Here is a 25,675-nt window from a genome sequence, read left to right as displayed (position 1 = left end):
GCCATTAGTATTTTTTTTTGATTTCTGCTCGAGCCAACAGGTTATCTTCCACCTGACCTGATCCGCACCAAGTCCCCTCTACTAGCTCGACTGGTCAGCAGCCAGTTCTCACACCAGGAGGTCCTGGGTTCAATTCCCAGGCTCCACAATTTTTTTTATGCATTTAAAATGCTGTTTGATACTTATTCGTGTTTAAATATGTTCAAACTTGTTTAAATCATAACAGTAATATTTTTTTTATAAGACAGTAATTATTTTTTAAAAAATATCGTCAAACAGTAATGCTGGTGGAGCGGGGGAGGGTGCGTGGGGTGCGGGGGGTCGGCGGCGGCGGTTGAGTAGGGGAATCGAGGGTGCGGGGGGTCGGCGGCGGCGGCCGGTGGACCGGGGGGTGCTCGGCGGCGAGGGGGACCGGATCTGGCGAGGTGGGATAGCGATCGAGATGGAGGGGGATCGAGATCGAGTGTCGATGAAATTTAAAAATATTCATGATAGTTCAAAAAGTTCCCATGAAATACAATCGAGAAATGAAGGCTACGATTTAAATACAATCGATCTTAGCTAGCTATCTGTTCACAATCTTCTTGCCCTTCTTTTTCGCAAATGGAGTTCTTCTGTGGAACGGACGTCTATTAGGTAGGGTGGTCCTGCTTCTTCTTGTGGTGTATGCTGCTACTTCATCATCGTCGTCATGTTTGATCCTCGGGTCGCCGTACTTGTCGAAGTCTTGCTCATTGGCTACTCCATCCATTCTGATGATCTTCCTTTTGCCTCTCCTCACGACAACACGACTGGGCTTTGACGGGTCGGTAATGAAGAAGCATTGGTCCACTTAGGAAGCCAGTACCCATGGCTCATTTTTCGCGGTGACGTTTGCGCCCGCGGTCTTGGATTTGGCTTCGGGTATAACCATGGTGGTGAAATACCGGTCTTCTTTTAGGACGCTCTTGGCCCATCTGACACGGAACATCGGGACCTTCTCTCCAGCGTAGCTCAGCTCCCAGATCTCCTCAATCCTTTCGTAGTATCTGTCCTTGTCGTTACCGGTGTAGGATTCCATCGTTACCCCGGAGTTCTGATAACCATCGCTCTTCATGTCCTTGGCCTCGGTGTAGAATGTGTAGCCATTGATATCGTACGCCTCATAGGTCATCAGGTTGTGCTCGGCGCCCTGTGACAAGGCGAATATGAGTTGTTCTTCCGCGGAAGAATCCTCATGTAAAGGGTACGACAGAAGCTTCTGCTTGAACCAACGCGTGAAACATGAGTTGTGCTCTTTGAGTATATCTCCGTCCGTCCTCTGTTGGCCTCGGTCATTGTACGTCTTCTTAATAAAGGTTTTGTGTTGTACCACAAAAGGATCGACCATGTCTATGGGTTGTAGCGCGACTAGGTTTGCTCTTTCAAAGTCGGCGAGTCGACCCTCGAAGTCGACATGCATTTCGCGACGACCCTCACGGTGACCCCATCCAGCGAGCCTGCCGAGGTGCCTTTTGACGGGCAGACCAACGGGGTTCTCGATGCCTAGATAATTCGTGCAGTAGGAGATGCACTCTTCGGTCAGAAAGCCTCTGGCTATGCTTCCCTCTGAACGTGACATGTTGCGAATGTATCCTTTGATGACACCATTCATCCTTTCGAACGACATCATGCTGTGCAGGAAGGTGGGCCCGAGTTGGATGATATCTTCCACGTATGGACCAGCAGATGCACCATAACGTTGAAGAATGCGGGCGGGAAGTACATCTCAAGCTCGCATAGTATCACCACAATCTCTTCCTGTAGCCTTCTGAGTTGCCTCACGCCAATAGACTTCCGAGAGATGACGTCGAAAACGTTGTATAGGCCAAATAGGGTTTCACGGACGTGCGCGTCCATGACCCACGGATTGCAACTGGAAGTATCTGCGTCATCAGCACGTGACAGTCGTGAGACTTCATCCCGCTGAACTTCAGCTTCGCTGGGTCTAGGTATCTGCGTATCTTCCCCGCGTAACCGTAAGGAAGTTTTACTCCTATGAGGCAGGTGAAAAACTGCTCGATCTCCTCCTGACTTAGAGTGAAGCACGCGGGAGGGTAGTCATTTCCGGTCTTCTTGGCCTTCTTGCCTTTGCGACGACTTTCCGTGTCCTGCTTCGCCTCATCATCATCATCATCATGATCATGATCATCATATATAGCGTGAAGCTCCTGCCTGATGCTCATTGATTTCAAGTCTGCCCTTGCTTTCGGCCCATCTTTGGTCCTCTCTGGCATGTTGAGCAGGGTACCAAGCAGACTCTCGCACACGTTCTTCATGATATGCATGACATCAAGGCTGTGAGGCACACGGTGGATCTTCCAGTACGGCAAGTCCCAGAAAACAGACCTCGTTTTCCATACCTTCAGCAGCGGCTCTGGCGCCTTTCGCTTCTTTCCCGGCTCTGGCGCCTTTTGCTTCTTTCCTGGCAGTGGGCAGTCTTTCCAATTTTTCAACAGCTCGTCTATTTCCTCACCGCTCCTCGTACGCGGGCGTCCTCGGGGTTCGGTTTCACCATCGAACAGATCCTTGCGTTTTCTCCACGGGTCATCGTCGCGAAGCCACCTTCGATGTCCCATGAACACGGTTTTCGAAGACCTGGGATCTCTATCTAGCTGGTGATACGTTGTGTCATCCATGCACCCGACGCATCCAGAAAATCCGTGGACCACCTGCCCCGCGACATATCTGTAACCGAGATAGTCGTGCACCGTCATGAGCAGCGCGGCTCTCATAGGGAAATATTCTTTCTCTGCGGCGTCCCATGTATTGGCTGGCGTTTTCCACAACGTGTCAAGCTCCTCTTTCAGCAGCCCCAGGTACTGATTGATGTCGTTCCCTGGTTGTTTTGGTCCTTCAATTAGCATACTCATGTGAATGTACTTCCTCTTCATGCACAAGCAGGGGGGGAAGGTTGTACATCCACACAAACACAGGCCAAGTGCTATGTGTGCTTCTCTGGCTGCCAAACGGATTGACTCCATCAGTGCTCACGTCCAGCACCATGTTCCTTGGATCGTTCCCAAATTCTGGGTCTTCGAAGTTCATCGCTTGCCACTGGCTCGCATCCTTAGGGTGACTCAGCATCTTGTCTTTTTTATCTATCTCCGGATCATTTGCGTCATCTTCTCGCTTCTCCTCCCTATCCACGTGCCAACGCAGGAGCTTTGCTACCTTAGGGTCCGTGAAATTCCGCTGTAGATGAGGAGTGATCGGAAAGTACCACACCACTTTTCGAGGAGCTTTCTTCCTCTTCTTGTATCGAGTGACTCCGCACACCGGACATATGGTAGACTCCACGTGCTCGTCCCGATAAATGATGCAATTGTTCATGCACACATGGTATTTCACGTGCGGTAAATCCAGAGGACACACGATTTTCTTTGCCTCCTCCAAACTGGTCGGGCACTTGTTCCCCTTGGGAAGACGTTCATGCCAGAATGACATGTTCTCGTCGAAGCATGCATCGGTCATTTTGTGTTTTACCTTCATCTCCAGAGCCATGAGCGTTACTTTCACGCGGGTATCCTCGGTCCTGCATCCTTCATACAATGGAGTAACCGCGTCTAACTCAAGTTGATCCATCTTGGTTTTCTCTCGGGCGGCAACTCTTGCGTTATCCGTCTGCTTGAGAAGCAGCTCTTGAATATGAGGGTCCTGCACCCAGCCCATCAATGGTCCAGCGTCGTCTGCTCCGCCGGCATCATCATCTTCATGATCATGCCCGTCGTCTGCTCCGGCATCTTCCTCATCATCATGTCCTGCATCTTCTACATGATGACTGTGTACAGCATCACCGTCGTGATCATCTCCTGGGGATTCTTCGTCTTCTCGCCCGCCCGAGCCGCGGTGGTTGTCTTGCTACCCTTCCTCATTTCTTGCCCGGCCCCCATGGACGACTTCGTAGTCATCTTCATCACCTTGCCACCGATAGCCATCCATGAAACCACGCAAGAGCAGGTGGTCCCGCACCTGCCCGGATTCCGGGTCCGCAATAAGGCTCTTCAGCTTGCATCTTCGACACGGACATCTTATCTCCGTCTCGTTCTTTTGAAGCATCTCGGCCTTCGTGGACCTCAAAAACCTATTCACGATGCCTTCGGTCATCATGCGGACCATGGTCGCCTGCGGGGTAGAGCAAAACGATATTTTCGAACCAAGAAAAAATTTGGCATGACTTTCCCTAAAAATAGGAGCAAAAAGAATGCTTAATGCCAAAATTCTCGCCGAAACGGAAATGAATCAACATTCCGGCAAAATATTGGCAACTATCGCATTTCAAATACCGGTACACCTCCAAACACAAACACATATGCAACACCACAAACATATGCAACACCATGAACATACATAGATCTAGCTAGGCCATAAAAAGTGCATGTGCACATTGTTGTAGGGAGAACAACATAAATATAGCTTCCCCCTTACTTACCTATCAAAACAACGTAATTTAACCACTTAAATTGAATGAATCTATGGTGGAAATAAGGTGAAAAAGAGGAGGCACCCGAGACAAGGAGGAGGTGGAGAGAATGAAGTGGGGAGAAAGTGAGTGTGGGTAGGAGAGGCTGTCCAAAATATCTTGTTGCTGCCCACTTACTAATGGCGCACCAACCCTAAATGCGCCATTAGTAATCTAGGTTACTTATGGCGCACCTTCTGGTGGTGCGCCATTAGTAGTTTTGCAAAAAAAACATACTAATGGCGCACTGTCCCACAGTGCGCCATTACTAGTTTAAACTAGTAATGGCGCATGGTGGAACAGTGCGCCATTAGTAGTTTTGCAAAAAAGGGAATAAAAATATAATAAAAAAACAACATTAGTGGTGCACTTTCTGGCAGGTGCGCCATTACTAGTTACAACTAGTAATGGCGCACTGTGTCTGGATGCGCCATTAGTATGTTTGGACAGGCGCACTAGTTAAAATTTTTTTGATACTAATGGCGCACCCTGGGCCAGGTGCGCCATTAGTAGATTCAACTCTAATGGCGTACAAGAAGGTGGTGCGCCATTAGTATATACTAATGGCGCACCGCTTGTCTGGTGCGCCATTAGTGTCAATCCCATCTATAGCCCTTTTTCTAGTAGTGCTTCTTCAGGACTGGATGGAGAGGGCGAAGCAGATCTGTTGTCCGGCTCCGCTGCCTGATGAACCAGTCATTCCGCGTTTAGCTTAGATGCTGGTGCCGGTGCCCTATACGGCGCCGGCGAAGAAGGCCACAGGGAAGGCCAAGGGGGTCCGGAGTGGCCCCCGCCGCAAGGGCACTTCGAACGCGACGTCCGAAGACAAGACCCGTTCTTCCGTCACCGAAGACGACGATGATGACAACGAGGAGGGCGACTCTCCCTTTGATGGAGGGAGGAAGAAGAGGGCGGCCTCCACAATTTTGGAGGCGGGGGCGCCCAAGAAGGGGAAAGGCCCGCTCACGGGCATCTCCGCATGGGACGTCGACAACAGTCTGGATCGACGCCCTCGCACCAAGCCTCGGGCCGCATCGTAAGTGCTAAGACTCATACACGCCCATAAATCTAACCTCTTCTCTTTGTCGTATTGACATGATTAATTATGCTATTGCAGTCTGGCCCATGACAACTCCCAGTGATCCTCATCAAGAGGCTCATTGGACTCAAAGGAGATGTCCAGCGAGACACCGCCGGCCACTTACTCTCCCGAGGCCCAGGGAGACGTCGAGGTGCTGTCCTGAAGGACCTTCCAAGGCCAGGGAGAGGTTCGGGAGGCCTTCAAGGCGGCGTCGGTGGGTGGTACCTCGGCCGCGGGACACATGGGGGAACAAGCCCCATGGAGACTGACGATGGGGGCTGTACTCGATTCGGCCCCCCTCTGGGAACGGATCTGGAGACCCATATGGCCCCGGAGTCCGACAAGTAGCCTCCATCAAGAGAACGAGGCGCGCCCGTCCCACCGGCGACCTCTGTCCAACCGGAGGTGCCGGATAATCTGTTGGAAGCGCTACGAGGCGCTTCCATTGTGGAAGAACACTGTATCCTTATGGGTACGGTGGTTGAGAAGGTTCAGTACATCAAGAGCGGATTGACCGAAGCCTGCAGCGGCTTGCTGATAGGTTTTGAGGTAAGCGTCGTTTAACCGAGAAAATCTACACATAGACAGTAGCCCCTGAGGCACTGTCCGGTGTTCAGAAAGACAAGCCGGACAAAGGATCAATTAAATTTCGTAGGAAACTAACCAAGTGTGTCTGATGTTAATAAGCAGGCGTAGCTGCTGGCCGCGACGTGTCATGCTGGCGAAGTCTCGGGACTAAAGCAGAAACTGGAGCGGGCCAAAGAAGAGCCTGGCCATGCGAGGAAGCAGCTGGAAGACTAGCAAAGGTATGCAATGGCTTGCTATATATTCGGAAAGAGTAAATGATGTATACTGACCATAGTGTCATTATATGTGTAGGGGTGACGACTGAGGTCAAGGCCCTGAAAACCGCCCTGGCCGAAGCCGAGGAGAGAGCCATCAAGGAACATGCCGCTCGCAAGAAGCTGAAGGCCCGACCGAACAAGGTCCACCAAGAGCTCCAGGACGCGTTGAAGAAGTATGAGACCCTGGAGGGCGATGTTTTGGCTCGAGAGACCGAACTCTCCAAGGCTTGTCAAAGCGCGGAAGCGGCCCGGGTTGAAGCCCAGGGTGCCCTCCAGGAAATTCAAGAGGCCCGGAAGATCGCGGCGGGTAAGGCGTTTAGCATGCAAAGCAAATATATAAAGAAGAAGTATTTCTTACTAACTCGTATTCGTAGTTCTCCAGGGGCCTTTGCAGATCTGGCGCGCAGTGTGTCCGACGCCGCGGAGTTCTTCCGAGCCAAAGAAGGGAGCCGCATGGAGAAATTGTTTGGTTCGCAGTATCTTGCACTAGAGCATCCCGTGCCCTTCACCGATCAGCTGAAACAGCTAGTGGAGCTGCATAAGGTGGTCGAGCTAGCAATGAAGGATTTGATAATCCAGATATGGCCAGCCGAAGCTATGCCCGGCAGCTACTTCAGGCTCGTGAAGCGGCTGGTGAACGCCTATCCTCGGCTTGATGTCGTCAAGCGATCGGCCTGCATTGAAGGTGCACGCATGACCTTCGCCCACTGCAAGTTGTGGTGGGCGAAGATGGACGTCATCGAGTTGACCAAGTGGCCGCCAGAGGGCAAGGAGCACCGCACAACCGAGCGCTATTTTGCAGATGTCCTAGAGGGGTCTCACATTGTAGCAACGCAGTGTGTGCAGGACAATATCTTTGAATGAATGTATTCAAGTTCCTTCTACTTTGTATGATAGAACAAAGAGGGTTTGCAATATAATGCTTGTTATGTTTTTAAATTTTTCCTCCTGTGCGTCCGTGTTATGTGAAATCTGAGGGTTTTCCAGTCATCGACTTCTGCCCCCACGTAGGTAGTATGGAGGTGTTTGGGATGGAATCTAAACAATCTTGATCTAATTATATGGTCCTTGAAGGAGTTGTTTAGCGCAACGAACCAGGCAATCAGACTATACGAGGTTAACACCCTCACTTATCCATAGGAGTTTGACAATAAAAACATGGGCGTAGCCCCTAGTATCCAAGCTAGAGTGCTGCAAGCGTATAATCGGGAAGTACCGATCCTTCGCGTGATGCGGAAGAAATCTCCAATGATTTGCAACCTCCGAATAGCTGACCGGCTCTCGCCGCATCATGACAGTCAATTTTCAGCTTTCTCTACTGAGGTGCTCCTTTGGATAAACCAAGGCACAATCGTAGTAGTTCTCCCTTTTCTACCTTAGCCGATATAGTGGAACGTAAGGTAGCAAGCACAGGAGCCGGGTAACCCAACTATTGACCAAATACATGATTCGGAGCCAATTCATATAATGCTAAATTCGGGGTGCCGAACTTTACTTATAAAAAGTGTTCGGACTTTTGTTGCCGTAGTGTGGGTATGAAGCCCCTAGCAAATTGAAATGCACCCGAGTGTACAGGTGTTAGCTGATAGAATTACCAGAAAGGAAAAGACAAAAATAAAGAAAAAAAACCAGAGGTAAGCTAGAGCCGTGAAATTTTGGGCCGCACACTATTTCTATTATAATTTCATTGGTGCGTTAAAGTGCATTTATACAGGTAGTGCAATAAGCAGAAAGGCTATTTACTATGGCTTCACCAAGAGAGAGCTGCGTATGGGTCCAGAAGATAGGTAAAGGGATCGTTAAAGAGACCACCTAAGAATTTTCAAGTACGTCCATGCTTCTTGTTGTCTTGGTGTTTTTGTCCTTCGAAAAGAGTCGATAGTCAAGCCGCCAGAAAAGGCCTGTAAAAAAGGAAAAAGAAAAGGAAAAGGGGAATAGTGAAAGTATGAGTGTCCGGGGCGGTCTAGCCGAATTGCGGATCATAAACTAGCTATGCCTCCATCGATGCCGAGGGGATTTTCAGTGCATAGTTATGTACGTGTGCTGCGAATGCCACTACTTGACCAGGACTGAGACAGAGGCCGAATTGCTGCAGGGTAGTTCGGACCCTCTTGACGGTGTCCGGGGGCTCGGCAGCCGAATTAAGGTTCTGCTTGAGAAGGCCGCTCTGTACTTCTGCTGCTAAGGCAGCTATGTGCTCTTCTGCATGGAGGGAGCGTTCCGTATTTCAAAACCGGTGGGTCTCGGGTAGGGGGTCCCGAACTGTGCATCTAAGGCGGATGGTAACAGGAGGCAGGGGACACAATGTTTACCCAAGTTCGGGCCCTCTCGATGGAGGTAATACCCTATGTCCTGCTTGATTGATCTTGATGATATGAGTATTACAAGAGTTGATCTACCACGAGATCGAAGAGGCTAAACCCTAGAAGCTAGCCTATGGTATGACTGTCTGTTGTCCTATAGACTAAACCCTCCAGTTTATATAGACACCGGAGGGGGCTAGGGTTACACAAATTCGGTTACAAGGGAGGAGATCTACATATCCGTATTACCAATCTTGCCTTCCACGCCAAGGAGAGTCCCATCCGGACACGGGACGAAGTTTGCAATCTTGTATCTTCATAGTCCAAGAGTCCAGCCAAAGGATATAGTCCGGCTGTCCGGAGATTCCTAATCTGGGACTCCATCAATAGCCCCTGAACCAGGCTTGAATGACGATGAGTCCGGCGTGCAGATTTGTCTTTGGCATTGCAAGGCGGGTTCCTCCTCCGAATACTCCATAGGAGATTTTGAACACAACGATAGTGTCCAGCTCTGCAAAACAAGTTCTACATACGACCGTAGAGATAATAATATTTCCGCAAATCTAATCTGCTGACACATTTCACAACATGACATCATGCCATGGCCCGGTCATTATTCGAACCATTTTTCTCAACTAGCACTGCACATATCGCGATGCGGTTTTCTTGACACGTCTTGTCGAAGCAGAGATCGTGTCCCCTTATCACGGGATTCTCATCAATACGGGTATGGGTAACCCAACCGTGCCATCAATTATGGTGTTCGAGGAATAAGTGATTTTACCAGGTAAGTGGGGAGGTGTATCGCCTCTTCCGCCCTTATAAAGGGACAAAGATTCACCCTTTTCACCCACGCCTTCTTCCTCCTTGCTTATCCATTCTCGCACACTCAAGATCCAGCGCCTAAGTTTGCGTCTTGCTCCTCAAACCACTCTAAGAATTTCTAGAGTGGGAGGCAAGTGGATGGTCTCCTCCGTCATGGAGGAGAACATCACAAAGCTACGGGAAGCTGGATATCTGGCCGCGGATATCACGCACCAGCTGCCAGATGCGGGGCAGATCATCCCTACGCCCGAACCCCATGAGAGGGTAGTTTTCCTTACCCACTTTGTCTGCGGACTGGCATTTCCCCTTCACCCGTTTGTCCGTGGGCTCATGTTCTACTACAGGCTGGATTTTCACGATCTGGCCCCCAATTTCATCCTCAATATCTCGGTGTTTATCATTGTGTGTGAGGCCTTCCTCCGCATCACGCCCCACTTCGGCATGTGGCTGAAGACCTTCAATGTCAAACCGAAGGTGGTGGTCGGCTAGCAAGCAGAGTGTGGAGGCGCCATGGTGGGCAAAATGCCTAACGTCACCTGGCTCAAGGATCCAATGTGGAGACCATAAAGGGGTGGCAATCGGGGTGGTTCTACATCACCGAGCCGTGCGACACGAACTGGGTGGCGGCCCCCAAATTTCGATCCGGAATCCCCAAGCGGCTCACTTCATGGAAAGAGAAGGGCCTGTCCTGGGGTTCCCCGATAGAGCTGACCGGACTCCAGACCTCTATCAGGAACATCATGAGCAAGAAAATCAAGCTCGTCAATGTGGTCCAGGTCATGCTCTTCCGCCGGATCCTCCCGTGTCAACGACGGTCATTCAATTTGTGGGAGTTGGACCCGGCCAAGAACCAGACGCTGCGAGAGCTCTTCGACACGACGCACAAGGACATATGGAAGGTGTTGTTCAAGGGCACCGAGGTACCTCCTCCCCTTTCCGAGGACCGCGGACTCAGCGCAAAGTGCCATGCCAATCCGGTAAGTTTTTATATCTCGCAGGATATTTATTTGCCCCGGTTTAATGATGTGCGGGATCTAATGCTTCCATGCCATTAACAGGACTGGGTAGAGACAACGGAGCAGCTCGATTGCCCAGCCTCCCTGCCTGAAGATCCTGCATATGCTCTCCTAACAGAGATGCTGGTTCCGGCGCCTTACGAGGTGCCGGTGAAGAAGGCCCAGAAGAAGGCCAAGGGGACCCGAAAGGGTCTCCGGCACAAGTTTATGTCGTACTCATCGTCCGACAACTCCGAAGCACACTCCTCCCATGAAAACGAGGAGGAGGAAGAGAAAAGTTCTCCCCCCCAGCCGGGGGAGGTAAGAAAAGGAAAGCTGCCCCAACAGGGGAGGCCGAAGGGTCCAAGAAGGGAAGGACCCTCCTTCCGGAATGCTCCACGACGGCCGCCCACAGCGACGACGAGTGGTTACCCAGGGACAAGCCCCTGGCGAAGTCGTAAGTATCCGGATACCATAGTAATTCACGGTATGTTTTGTTGCACTGTTTCTCCTTACGCCGAATATGATTATGCAGTCCGTCCCAAGCCCATATCGACGTATCTTCGTCGAACGGTTCTTTGGACTCGTCGGATATGAATAGCGATTCACCTCCGACCGCCTCCACCCCTTGCCCTACTGACAACGTCGAGGTGTTGTCTCAAAAGGCACCGAGCCGAGGGGAGGTAGTCCTGGGGGCGCCTCGAGGCGACCTTCCGGACCTTGGGCGCAGAGGGAGCAAGATCCCCACGGGCTCCAAGTTCGGCCCCCAGCCGAACACTGCGCCGGAACCTTCGGTGGTTCCAGACTCCGGCAGGCGATCCTCCATTAAGGGGGGTAAGCCGCCTGTGCCGGTGGCATCTGTCCATCCAGAGGCACCGGACAACTTGCTGGAAGCGCTTCACGGCGCTTCCATTGACGAAGAGCACCGCACTATCATGAGTGCAGTGATCGAGAAAGTTTAGTCCGCCAAAAATGGACTGACCGAAGCTTGTGCCAGCCTCCTAACAGGCTTTGAGGTAAGCAATCAAAATATAAGAAAATATTACCGCATAGACAGTAGCCCCTGATGCTCTGTTTGGCGTTCACGAAGAAAGGCCGAATAGAGGATCAAATAATGACTCAGGAGTCTAATCAGAATATGTCTATGTGCATGTGTAGGCTTCACTGCTGGCCGCTGCCGCACATACCGCGGAGGTCTCTGCACTGAAGCAGGACCTAGAGCGGTCCGAGGACGAGCTCGGCCTTAACAAGAGGCAGCTTGAGGAGGGGAAAGGTAAGCAATACCTCGTCTATACATTAAAAAGAAGTTCGGTTGTAAAGTAATAGGATCATCATGAATTTGCCAGGGGCCACGACCGAGGTGGCGACCTTGAAGAAGGCGCTGTCTGAGGCCGAAGACAAACGGAAGGAGCGCATTGAGCGTGAAAACCAAGAAGCGCAAGTAGGAGAGGTGCAGCAAGAGCTCGAGGCTCTCGCCAAAAAACACGAGTCCTTGGAGCTTGACTCTAAGACGCGAGAGTCCGAGCTTGCGAAGGCGCTCGGAAGCGCCCGGAGCGCCAAGGCTGAAGCCCACAAGGCACTCCAGGAGATTGTTGCGGTGAAGACAATAGCAGCAGGTAAGGCATTCATTATGCAAAGCAAGCATGTGAAGGTAACTTTCCTATTACTTACCCGAGTTCGGAGCTCTCCAGGAGCGTTCGCAGATCTTCCCCGCAATGTACTGGGTGTCGCGGAGTTTTACCGCGATTAGGAGGGGAGCTTGACGGGAAAGTTGTTCTGGTCTCACTATACTGGGACCAAACACCCAATGCCCTTGAGCGACCAGCTGAAGCAACTGGTCGAGCTTCACAAGGCGGCCGAACAGGCCATGAAGGGTCTTTTAGTCCGGATGTGGCCTGGCCATCCCCTGCCTGGTAGCTACTTCGGTCTGGTGAGGTGGCTCGTGGATGCCTGCCCATGGCTTGAAGTAATAAAGCGGTCCGTCTGCTTCGAGGGTGTGCGCATGGCTTTTGCCCGGGCGAAGGTGCACTGGGCGAAGTTGGACACCATAAAGTTGGTGAAGGAGGGGCCACCAGAGGGCAAGGAACATCGCTGCCCCGAAATGTACTATGACAGTGTCCTGAAGGGTTCCCGCCTTGTGGCGGAGGAATGTGCCAAAGATGTAATTTTTGAATGAACATGCTATGTGATCCTGTAATGTGAAATGAGTTTATTTGCGCTATGCAATGCTTTTGAATTTAAAATATTACCTTCTATGCGGCCATTTATAAAATCTGAGAGTTGGCCAGTCATCAGCTTCTGCCCCCATGAAACTAGTACTGGGGTGTTCGGTATAAACCTGAGCACTCTGTATCCCAATTTTGGGTCGTTCGAGGGAGGTGTTCATCACAATGAACCAGGCAATCGGACTATAAGGCTTTATCACTCTCACTTAGCCATAGAAGTCTACAATTTTAAATTTTGGCGAAGCCCCTAGTATTTGGAAGGCCGAATTTGGGGCGCTATACACACCTAAGTCGAGCAAGGCCGACTCCTCGCCTGAAGCGAAAAAAGTCTTTAAGGACTTGAGACCTCTCGAACAGCGACCAGCTCTCGCCTTATCATGACAGTCAGTTTTCGGCTTTCTCTACTGAGGTGCTCATTCGGAAGAACCGGGACACAATCGCAGTAGTTTCCCAGTGCTACCTTAGCCGATATAGCGGAACGTAAGGTACCAAAACATGGTAGCCGGGCAAACCCACTATTGACCCAAGACATGATTCAGAGCTGATGCATATAATGCTATAAGTTCGGGCTGCCGCACTGTCGAAAGTGTTCGGACTTCTCATGCCGTATTATGGGGTAAACGAAAGCCCCTGGCGTACTGACTGTACCATAATGTACGGGTGCAAGTTGTCAAAATGATCATATAAGAAAAAGATGGATAATGCAATAATAGACTAATGCTATGCATTGTTATTTAAATAATACGTCCAAGCGTACTGATACAAGTAGTGCAAAAAGCGAAAATTAGGACTATTTGACATGTCCTATCCAAGGACAAGCTGCGTATGGGAAGTAAAAAGTGGGTATATCGATTGTTATTAGAGACCACTTGGGGTTCCCTTGTACGTCTTAACTTATTGCCTTGGTTGTTCCTTCCCGTAATGTGTCCGGCAATCATACTGCCGGAAGGGGCTTCCAGAGAGTAAGGTCCTAAAAGAGAAAAAATGATAAAGGTATGCAGCCCCTAGGGCAGTTAAGCCGCATTGCGGGGCGTGCCCTGGTCGTGCCCCCGCCTATGCCCATGGTATTTTCAGTGTGTAATTATGTACGTGGGACACAGATTTCATCGCTTGACTGGGACTAGGACGGGGGCCGAATTGCTAGGCGAGCTCTGAACGTGCCAGGCGATCCTGTTGCAGTTTACTCCAGACTCGCTTGACGGTGTCCGGGGGCTGTATCGCCGAATTGGTGGTTTGCCTTAAAAGGCTGCTTTGTGCTTCTGCTGCGAGGGCCGCAGTGTGCTCTTCCGTGCGGAGCGAACATTCTGTGTTTCCATTGACTGTTATGACCCCCCTAGGTCCTGGCATCTTGAGCTTGAGGTATGCGTAATGCAGTACCGCATTGAATTTTGCAAATGCGGTTCGCCCGAGTAGTGCGTGATAGGCACTGCGGAACAGGACGATATCGAAGATTAACTCCTCGCTTCGGAAGTTGTCCGGAGATCCCAAGACCACTTCCAGGTGATTGAGCCCGTGCAATGGGCCTCTACACATGGGATGACGCCCTTAAAGGTGGTTTTGGTGGCTTTGATCCTCGAGAGATCTATACCCATTTTGCGCATTGTATCCTGATAGAGCAGGTTCAGGCTGCTGCCGCCGTCCATAAGGACTCGAGTGAGGTGAAATCCCTCGATGATGGGGTCTAGGACCAGTGCGGCGGATCCGCCATGACGGATACTAGTGGGGTGGTCCCTACGATCGAAGGTGTTCGGACAAGCGGACCATGTGTTGAACTTTGGGGCGACGGGCTCCATCGCATAGACGTCCCTTAGTGCATGCTTCCATTCCCTCTTGGGAATGTGGGTTGCGTATATCATGTTCATCGTCTTCACTTGTGGGGGGAACCTCTTCTATCCTCCCGTGTTTGGCGGCCGGGGCTCCTCCTCGTCATCACTATGCAGCCCCTTGTCCTTATTTTTGGCATTCAACTTGCCGGCCTGCTTGAACAACCAACATTCTCTGTTAGTGTGACTGGCTGGCTTATCAGGGGTGCCGTGTATTTGACACGAGCGATCGAGTATGCAATCCAAACTGGACGGGCCCGAAGTACTTTTTTGAATGGCTTTTTCCGCTGACCAGATCTAGAGCCTCTGAATCCGGCATTGACTGCCATATCATCGGCGTTATCGTCGTTGTTGCGGTGCTTTTGTCTGTTATGGCGTGGTCTGTCGTTGGCATCTTTGGTATCCGAAGTGCCCCGATTCATTGATGTGTGTTGCTGCGAGCCAGCCAGCTATCCTCGCCCGCGCAAAAGCGCGTCATGAGTGTCATGAGGGCTGCCATAGATTTCGGTTTCTCCTGGCCGAGGTGCTGGGCGAGCCACTCGTCACAGATGTTATGATTGAATGCCCCTAAGGCCTCTGCATCTGGACAGTCGACAATTTGGTTTTTCTTGGTTAGGAACCGTGTCCAGAATTGCCAAGCCGATTCCCCTGGCTACTGAGTTATATGGTTCAAGTCATCAGCATCCGGTGGTCGCACATAAGTGCCCTGGAAGTTGTCAAGGAATGCGCCTTCCAAATCCTCCCAACTGCCGATGGAGTCTGCTGGCAAGCTATTCAGCCAATGTCGAGCTGGTCCTTTGAGTTTTAGTGGGAGGTACTTGATGGCATGCAGATCATCACCGCGAGCCATGTGGATATGGAGGAGGAAACCCTCAATCCATACAGCAGGATCTGTTGTACCATCATACGATTCGATATTTACGGGTTTAAAACCCTCCGGGAATTCGTGGTCAATAACTTCATCAGTGAAGCGTAGGGGGTGTGCGGCGCCTCTGTGCCGGGCTATATTATGACGCAGTTCGTATGAACCTTGTCTGTTGTGTTCACCCCGGCCGGATTTACTTTTAGTGTATTCGGCGTGACGGTCATTGTCGCGCGTTGGCGCGTGCCCCCTTGACCCGTATATCGACCTTGCATGTTTTTCCCTGCTTTCCAATACGTCTCGCAGGTCCCGTGTGTTGCCCAGGGCCTAGGTATTTTTGTGGCGGTGGGGTGCAGGCTGGACTTTAGGCTGAAACGCCTCTCTGGCTCAGCCACGAGGTGGCCGGTCAGCCGCATCATACACTGGTGATGTAGGTTTCAATGCTTCCTCCTCGAGGTGAGGTAGCAACCTGCACTTTGGGTAACTCTTGGAGGGGCGCTCGAGTTCATATTCCTTGGCCGCAAGGACTTCGGTCCATCTGTCTGCTAGCAGATCTTGATCAGCTTGAAGCTGTTGTTTCTTTTTCTTCAAGCTATTTGCTGTGGCCATAAGCCGGCGCTTGAAGCGCTCCTGCTCGACGGGATCCTCAGGCACGATAAATTCTTTGTCGCCGAGTCTCACCTCGTCTTCGGAGAGAGGCATGTAATTGTCCTCCTCCGATTCTCCATCTGCTACCCGCTCTGGAGGGCTAGCTTGTTCACCCTCCCGCTAGATCGTGCTGGAGGGGATTATTGTCATCTTCGGCACTATCCGGAGTGTTATTATCTCTTGTGCCGGTATCACCGCTTTCGCTATGGCAGAACTTAGAGCGGCGCCGCTGATGTCGGTAATTGGGTTCCTTCTTGGAAGGGTCATCCCCCGCTGTCTCGTTGCCATTGTCTTGTTTGGGGGTGTCCACCATGTATATATCATATGATGAGGTGGCGGTCCAGCGCCCTGTGGGCGGTGGTTTCTTTTCATCTCCTACATCGTCGTCCATACCGTCGATGTCTTCGGAGTTGAAGTCGAGCATGTCAGTTAAATCATCGATAGTGGCTACTAAGTGGGTGGTGGGTGGGGAGCGAATTTCTTCGTCGTCCGCATCCCATCCTAGCCGGACATAGTTCGGCCAAGGTTCTCCTAACAAAGAGAGGGACCTTAATGAATTTAGCACGTCACCGAAAGGCGAGTGCTAAAAGATATCCACGGAGGTAAACTCCATGATCGGTGCCTAATCAGATTCGATAGGCACGGACATAGGCGGCTCGGAGTCCGTGGCCGGAGACGAATCTAGTGGTTTGGCAACACGGCTCTCGTAAGGGGTGAAGTCAGTATCCGGCTCTATCGCCACTGAGAGTGCGGCCTCCATTGTTGGATTTCGGCTTCCGGCAGACCCTTGAGGTTCGAACACTGGGGTGCATGCGGAGATTTCGCCTTCTACCTACCTGCACCCCTCCGCCTCGCTAAGATCTAAGCTATGGAAAGAACAGCACAAGAGACACAGGGTTTATACTGGTTCGGGCCACCGTCCTTGAGCGCCATGGGAAACCAGTTCACCATGACCTTCTCGTCTCCGTTGGCAGCTTCGATGCCCAGCTCATAGAGCTGGAGGAACTCCGCAGGGTCGGCCGTGCCGTCGTAACGAGGAGGCAGGTCTGGCTTGAACTTGCCGGGCCACACGACGCTGCGTAGCTCGGTGGTGAAGGCACGGCAGCCTGCTGTGGCCACGGGAGGCCTTGGGTGGCGGAGAGCTTGGTCGTGCATGTCCCCACGCACTGCAGCTGGGAGCAGTGCGGGGTCTTGACGTGCGGGAGCAGGAGCATGGTCGCGACATGCTGGAGCAGGGAGCGCCCGGGCAGCTTCTTGCGGGTGAGGGACTTCTTGGCAGATCTGCTCTTGCCCCGCTGGCACCTGATGGAGCGGGTTCTGCCCAGGGGCCACGTGCCTTGGAGCCATGGCGCCTTCTTGAGGAGGAGGCGGCTGGGGCGCCCCCGGAGCTTCGTCGCCCGCGCGGGGCGGGGTGCGGTGCAGCGGAACAGACGACGCAGGAGAGCCCCCTACAGCGCGGACGAGCTCGGCGACGCGGTCGAGCCATTCTTCGTAGACGTCGTCGACGGGATGGTAGCGCAGGAGCTCGTTTGCCGCGATGAGCACAGCTCGAGCCTCCATGGGTGCATGGAGCGTGCGGGACGAAGAACCAACTGGGGTGAGCAAGGGAGTAGCGGTGCGGCCGTCTTGCCGCACGGACGGATGCTGAGACGACGCTTGCTGCTCGTTCCCCGCCGGGCCGATGGCGGCGTTGACGGCAGGTGACGGGGAACGGCGAGGAAGCCCGCCGACGGGAGCCATCTAGGCGACGCGGGAAGCGAGAGCGGCCCGGCGCTCGGCGCGGGCCCGACGAGCGTCATACATGGACGCGATGGTCGGAGGAGAACGGGGTGGTGGAAGACGAATTCCGGCGCACCCTACCTGGCGCGCCAAATGTCGGATTTCGGGTTCCGGAAGACCCTTGAGGTTCGAACACTGGGGTGCGCGCGGAGATTTCGCCTTCTACCTACCTGCACCCCTCCGCCTCGCTAAGATCTAAGCTATGGAAAGAACATCACAAGAGACACAGGGTTTGTACTGGTTCGGGCCACCGTTGTGGTGTAATACCCTACTCCAGTGTGTGGTGTGGTAGATTGCCTCTTGGGCTGAAGATGATGAGCAATACAAGGAAGAACAGCCTCGCGAGGGTCTGTTCTTGGCTGGGGGGATGAACTGCTAGGAGGAGTTCAGTCGCCCTTCTCTCTCTCTGTGTTTGTGTGATGCTACTCGATCCGATCCTAGCTAGTTTCTCTCTTGGCTTCTAGATTCTCCCTTCTTGATTGCCTCTACCCTGGGGGTGGCTAGACCTATTTATAGGCAAAGGCCTTGGGCCTCTTCCCAAATATTGAGCGGGAAGGGCACCAACAATTGGCCATTTTGAAGGGGAACATCTGGTACACTTATCCTGACTAAAGTTGGTCCTCGCCTGCCAAAGGCTCTGGTGGTGACGCTGGCTTGGGCTCCACAATGACTTCCTCCCTGCCGTTGGACTGGTCTTGGTCTCGTTGCACCGAAACGGGTGCCTTTGCTTGATGCTCTCGCCTGCGCTTGCTCCCTTTGCACCAAAGAGGAAAGGAGGACACTTCGCGGCTGGCGCCCGCCTGGCGCCTTTGGCCGTCATGGCTTGCGTCACGGGCACCTCGTGAGGTACCCCGCCTTGATCTCTCCGCCTCCTCGCGAGCCAGCCTGATGAGGCCGTGCCTGAGGAAGCTCCGTGTCGTCCGCCCTGCGAGGCTTGGCCCCTCGTGAGGGTCTTGGGTCTGTGTTGATGAAGATGGGCCGCGCAGGGCCCCCCTTTGAGCCACGCCGCAGGCCGCAGGCAGGCAAGTCTGGGGACCCCCGTTCCCAGAACGCCGACATCCATGGCGGGGTCTATCCACCCGTCCTCGAATGGCGCAATTTTCTCCGGATTGAAGGCCAGAGTAGTTGTAGGTGTGATCTCCCGAACACCGTCCGACGGCAGAGCTAAATCGTGCTCATCGCGATCATGCGGTGTACCTGACATGGGCTCGAATCCGTCGAAGATCAAGTCTACGCAGATGTCGGCAGTGTAGTTTAAGTTTCCTAACCTGACCTGACGGCCAGGGGCGTAGCTCTCGATCTGCTCCAGATGGCCAAGCGAGTTGGCCCGTAGTTCGAAGCCGCCGAATATGAAGATCTGCCTGGGGAGGAAAACCTCGCCCTGGACTGCATTGTTGCCGATGATCGAAGGAGCCATCAAGCCTTATGGCGACGGCACAATGGAACTCTCAGTGAAAGCACCATGTCGGTGTCAAAACCGGCGGATCTCGCGTAGGGGGTCCCGAACTGTGCGTCTAAGGCGGATGGTAACAGGAGGCAGGGGACACAATGTTTACCCAGGTTTGGGCCCTCTTGATGGAGGTAATACCCTACGTCCTGCTTGATTGATCTTGATGATATGAGTATTACAAGAGTTGATCTACCATGAGATCGACGAGGCTAAACCCTAGAAGCTAGCCTATGGTATGATTGTCTGTTGTCCTACAGACTAAACCCTCCGGTTTATATAGACACCGGAGGGGGCTAGGGTTACACAAAGTCTGTTACAAGGGAGGAGATCTACATATCCGTATTACCAAGCTTGCCTACCACGCCAAGGAGAGTCCCATCCAGACACGGGACGAAGTCTTCCATCTTGTATCTTCATAGTCCAATAGTCCGGCTGTCAGGAGACCCCCTAATCCAGGACTCCCTCAAGGCCGCTCTGTACTTCTGCTGCTAAGGCAGCTGTGTGCTCTTCGGCATGGAGGGAGCGTTTCGTATTTCCATTGATTGTTATGACGCCACGTGGACCGGGCATCTTGAGCTTGAGATAAGCATAGTGCGGCACTGCGTTGAATCAGGCAAATGCGGTCCGTCCGAGCAGTGCGCAATAGCCGCTGCGAAAGGGGACTATGTTGAAGATTAACTCCTCGCTTCGGAAATTGTCCGGGGATCCGAAGACAACCTCGAGCATGATTGAGCCCGTACAACGGGCCTCTACACCTGGTATGAGTCCTTTGAAGGTAGTCTTTGTGGGTTTGATCCGTGATGGATGAATGCCCATTTTGCGCACTGTATCCTAATAGAGCAAGTTGAGGTTGCTGACACCGTCCATCAGGACTCGCGTTAGGTGGAACTAATCAATTATTGGTCCAGGACCAGTGCGGCTGAACCACCATGACGGATACTGGTCTGATGATCCCGGCGATCAAAAGTGATCGGGCATGACAACCATGGATTAAATTTTGGGACGACTGGCTCTATCGCGTAGACGTCCCTGAGTGCGCACTTGCACTCCCTCTTGGGGATGTTTGTAGCATATATCATGTTCACCATTTTGACTTGAGGGGAAACTTCTTCTGTCCCCCTGTGTTTGGCTGCAGGGGCTCCTCATCATCGTCCTCGCTCTGCGATCCCTTTTCCTTGTTCTCGACATTTAACTTGCCGGCTTGCTTAAAAACCCAACAATCTCTGTTGGTATGGTTGGCTGGTTTGTCCGGGGTGCCATGGATTTGGCACAGACGGTCGAGTATGCGGTCCAGGCTGGATGGTCCCTGATTGTTTCTCTTGTATGGTTTCTTCCGCTGGATGGACTTGGAGCCGCAAAATCCGGCGTTGACCGTAGTGTCGTCGATATTATTACCATTTCTTCGGCGTTTGTGTCTGTTACGTCGGGGCTTGCCGTTGCTGTTTTTGGCCTTAGAGGGGCCTGCGTCGCTGGGCGTATTTTTACTACGAGCCAGCCAGCTATCCTCACCCGCACAAAAGCGGGTCATAAGTGCCGTGAGGGCTGCCACAGATTTCGGCTTTTCTTATCCGAGGTGGCGGGCGAGCCATTCATCGCAGATGCTATGTTTAAAGGCCGCTAGAGCTTCGGCATCCGGACAGTCGACGACCTGGTTCTTTTTGGTTTGGAACCTAGTCCAAAATTTCCTGGCTGACTCTCCAGGTTGTTGGACTATGTGGCTTAAGTCATCGACGTCTGGTGGCCGGACATGTGTACCTTGGAAGTTGTCAAAGAAGGCTTCTTCCAAGTCCTCGTAGCTACCAACAGAGTTTTTAGGCAGGCTGTTTAACCAGTGCCGAGCTGGCCCTTTGAGAGGGAGGTATGTGATAGCGTGGAGGTCATCTCCGCGGGCCATGTGGATATGGAGAATAAAATCCTCGATCCATACCGCGGGGTCGGTAGTTCCGTCGTATGATTCAATGTTAACGGGTTTGAACCCTTCGGGCAATTCGTGATCCATTACTTCATCGGTGAAGCAAAGAGGGTGTGCGGCGCCTCTATATCGGGCCGCATCGAGGGCCGCATCGCGACGTAGCTCCGATGGAGTCCGTCTGCGGTTGTCAGCTCGTGTGTGACTAGGTTTGTCACGTCCGAATAGGTAGCCATCATCACATGTCGAGGAACGTCCTCGCGATCCAGAAATCAGTCGGGTATATCCTGCTCTACTATCCAGGGTCTGCCGTAGTTTGTGTGTATGACCCAGAACTGTTTTGTCTCTATTTTTTGTGGCGTCGGGGCGGGCTGCTATTCGGCTTGAGTTGTCGCTCTATCCCGACCACGAGGTGGTCGGTCCGCCACACTATCCCAACCATGTAGTGTTCGGTCAGCCGCATTAAGCGAGGGAAGTATATGGGCTCCAGCGCCTCTTCGTCGAACTAAGGTAGCAATCTTCATTTTGGGTAACCCTTGGCTGGGCGTCTGAGGCCAAATTCTTTGGCTGCCAGAACGTCAGTCCACCTGTCGACGAGCAGATCTTGGTCAGCTTGAAGCTGTTGCTGCTTCTTTTTCAGGCTCCTTGCGGTGGCTATTAGTTGTCACTTGAACCGCTCCTGCTCGAGAGGTTCCTCAGGCACGATGAAATCTTCATTGCCGAGGCTTTCTTCATCCTTAGAGACCAAATGGTAACTACCATCCTCTGAGTCGTTGGGCCTGGCCTGTTCATTGAGGCTGGCTTGCCTGTTTTCTTGCTCCATACAGTCGATGTAATCAGAGCCGTAGTCGAGCATGTCAGTTAAGTCTTCGATAGTGGCTATAAAGTGGGTGGCGGGTGGGGAGCGAAATTCCCTGTCATCAGCTTCTAGTTCGAATCGGATATAGTTCGGCTGTGAGTCCCCCGCCAAGGACAGGTTCTTTAATGAGCTTAGCACATCTCCCAAGGGTGAGTGCTGGAACATGTCTGCGGCGCTGAACTCGAAGATCGATAAACGATCAAGTCCGATATCCGTGGACTCACATGGTTCGGAACTTACACCCAGAGATGATTCTGGGGTTCCGGTGACACAAAATTGTGTGTGTTTAAGTCCATGTGCGGCTCCAACACCGGGGAATCTATGGCCTCCGTGGTGGGGTTGAACCTCCAGTCCTTAGATGGTGCCATATGCTCCAGATCTAAGGACAGAGCAGTTACAGGAGCTATCTCCTGAATGTGGTCAGATGAAAAAATTAGGTCATGTTCATCGAGGTGACCAGGAGCGATCGCCGCGGTCTCGAATCCAACGAAGATCAAATCTCCACGGATGTCCGCGACGTAGTTCAAGCTCCCAAATCTGACATGATGGCCAGGGGCATAGCTATCGATCTACTCTAGAAGGCCAAACGAGTTGGCCCGCAGTGCGAAGCTGCCGAACACGAAAATCTATCCGGGGAGGAAGGTTTCTCCTTGGACAGCGTCATTGCTAATGATTGAAGGGGCCATCGAATCTTTTGAGGATGGCATAGTTAAACTCTCTCAAAGCACCAATGTCGGTGTCAAAACCGGCAGATCTTGGGTAGGGGGTCCCGAACTATGCGTCCAAGGTCGATGATAACAGGAGACATGGGACACAATGTTTACCCAGGTTTGGGCCCTCTCTATGGAGGTAATACCCTACGTCATGCTTGATTGATCTTGATGAATATGAGTATTACAAGAGTTGATCTACCACGAGATCGTAATGGATAAACCCTATAAGTCTAGCCTGTATGACTATGATCATGAATATCTCCCTCCTCCGGACTAAATCCTCCGGTTAATATAGACACCGGGAGGATCTATGGTTACACAAGGTCAGTTATAAAGAAAGGAATCTACATATTTCATCGCCAAGATTGCCTTCCACGCCAAGGAGAGTCCCATCCGGACACGGGTGCAGTCTTTGGTCTTCGTGTCCTTCACAGCCCATCAGTCCGGCCCATGGCTAACAGGACGGACACCTGAGGACCCCTTAGTCTAGGACTCCCTTAGTGCCCGAGCACCTCCCTTGTAATGTTGGCAAGGTCTGAGGCCCTCCAGAAGAGATCCCTCGAGCCTTGCCCGAGGAGGGCACCGGGCGCGCCTTCCTATGTGACAGAGGGAGGCGCCCTAGGTGCGGACGCTAATCCTGACAGGGCACCATTTGCGGCGTCATTCTCTTGAGGCCCAGCACGGAGTAACTGCTTCTTCTTCTTAGGGATGGCCTCAGGAGGGTACTTGCCCTTACTGTCGGGGTCGTCAATTGCTGCAGCTTGGAAGGAACACTCGAGGGAGCACACCGTGTCTCTTTCTTCGCATGGGACTGTGATGATTCCGCCACTTCCTGGCATCTTGAGGATGTTGTAGCCATGGTGGGTCACCGCCATGGACTTAGCCAGGGCTGGGTACCCGAGGATGGCATTGTACAGCAGGCGGATGTGGGCGACGTCGAAGTTGATGAGCTCGGTGGGGTAGTTGTCGCGCTGTCCAAAGGTGACTGGGAGGCGGACCTGACCTATCGGGGTGGTGGAGCCGTCGGTCACTCCTGAGAAAGGCTTGGTAGGCTGAAGCTGATCGTAGGGCACTTGAAGGTTGTCAAACATCTCGACGGATAGGACGTTAAGCCCTGCGCCGCCGTTAATGAGAGTCTTGGTGACTTGCACGTTGCTGATGACGGGTGAATAGAGCATCGAGAGTGCACCAGCGGTGGTCGTGCACTTGAGCTGGTCTGCTGAGCTGAAGGTAATAGCGCACTTGGACCACCTGAGCGGGCATGTAGCCTCGAGCTTGGGTTGGACTGCGTTCACCTCGCGAGCAAACTGCTTGAAGATACGCTGTGAGGCTGGGGCTTGAGCTCCGCCCAAGATGCAGGCGATAGCACGCGACTCCTAGAATCCCCCAGCCCCCTCGTCTTGGCGGTGGTCGTCATTCCTTCTTGGTGGTGGAGGCAGTGGAGGAAGCCCAGCATTGCCCTGAGGATAGTCCTCGTGAGGCTGATCCCTCCAGGCACCTTCGCGAGGCTGATCCTGCCAGCGGTCCTCATGAGGCCAGTCGCGCCACTCCTGGCTTGGGCCCCGGTCGTCCCAGAGTCCTCCGCCACGTTCTCCTCCTCGGCCGTAGCCTCGGTCGTTGCACTCGGGGCGTCGACCGAAGCGTTCGTCGCGAATGGCCCTGATCTCTTGACAATCGTTGGTGTTGTGGCTGGGGACGCCGTGGAAGGCATAGAACGGTGGGCTGCTCTTCAATGACTCAGGCTGGTCCCTATCGTGCTTCGTGTCCGGATCTGCCGCGAGTACAGCCGCTCCCTTGCGCTTCACGTCCTTGGCCTTGGCTTTCTTCTCCTCCAGGTCTGCAGATGGGAGCTCAAGAAGGGAAAGGCGCCCTTCCTCAGCCCTTGCGCACTTGGTCGCCAGGTTGAACAACTCTAGGGATGTGCACAGCTCCTCGCGGATGGCGAGCTCCTCCTTCATCTTGACGTCGTGGACGCCATCGGAGAACGCAGAGATGATGGCCTCATCCGTCACCTTGGGGATCTTGAGACAAACATTGTTGAAGCGCTGGATTTACTTCTGGAGGGTCTCCCCTGGTTGTTGCTTGACGGGGCACAGGTCACCCGCAGCCGGAGGGCGGTCGTGAGTGCCCTGGAAGTTGGCGACGAAACGGTCGCGCAACTTGTTCCAGGAAGAGATGGAGCCTGGAGGCAGGTTCAGGAGCCACGAGCGTGTGCCATCCTTGAGAGCCATGGGGAACCAGTTTGCCATGACTTTCTCGTCACCGTTGGATGCCTCGATGCTCAGCTCGTAGAGCTGCAGGAACTTCGCGGGGTCGGGGGTGCCGTCGTAGTGCGGAGGCAGGTCTGGCTTGAACTTGCTTGGCCAGGCGACACTACGCAGCTCGGGGGTGAAAGTGCGGCAGCCCATGGTGGCCACCGGGACCCTTTGCTGATGCGGAGCCTGGCCCTCACGCCCTCGCACCGCCATCACAGGCGGCGCACGGTCTTGTCTTAGCGGTGCCGGGAGCACATGAGCATTTTCTCGCGGACGAGGGACTTCTTGGCAGCTTCCTTCTTCGCGTACAGACGCCCGACGCGGTGGATCATGCCGGGGGGCCGCACGCCTTGGCGCCAGGGCGCCGTGTTGGGGCAGAGGTGGTGGAGGCGCTTCATGAGCCACGTTGCCCGTAGCTGGCGGAGGGCGAGGCAGCGATAGGGACGTCACTGGGGAGCCCCCTGCAGCGATAACAAGCTTGGCGATGCGGTCAAACCAGTCCTCTTAGAGGTCGTCGATGGGGCGGTAGTGCAGGAGTTCGCGCGCCATGCATAGTTCGGCCTGCGCGTCCGTGGGAGCGCGACGGGCGTGAGACAACGAGCCGGCCGGGGTGAGCGATGGAG

This window comes from Triticum dicoccoides, chromosome 1A, assembly GCF_002162155.2.
Source record: "Triticum dicoccoides isolate Atlit2015 ecotype Zavitan chromosome 1A, WEW_v2.0, whole genome shotgun sequence".
Taxonomy (NCBI): Eukaryota; Viridiplantae; Streptophyta; class Magnoliopsida; order Poales; family Poaceae; genus Triticum; species Triticum dicoccoides.
Note: the sequence above shows the minus strand (reverse complement) of the source record.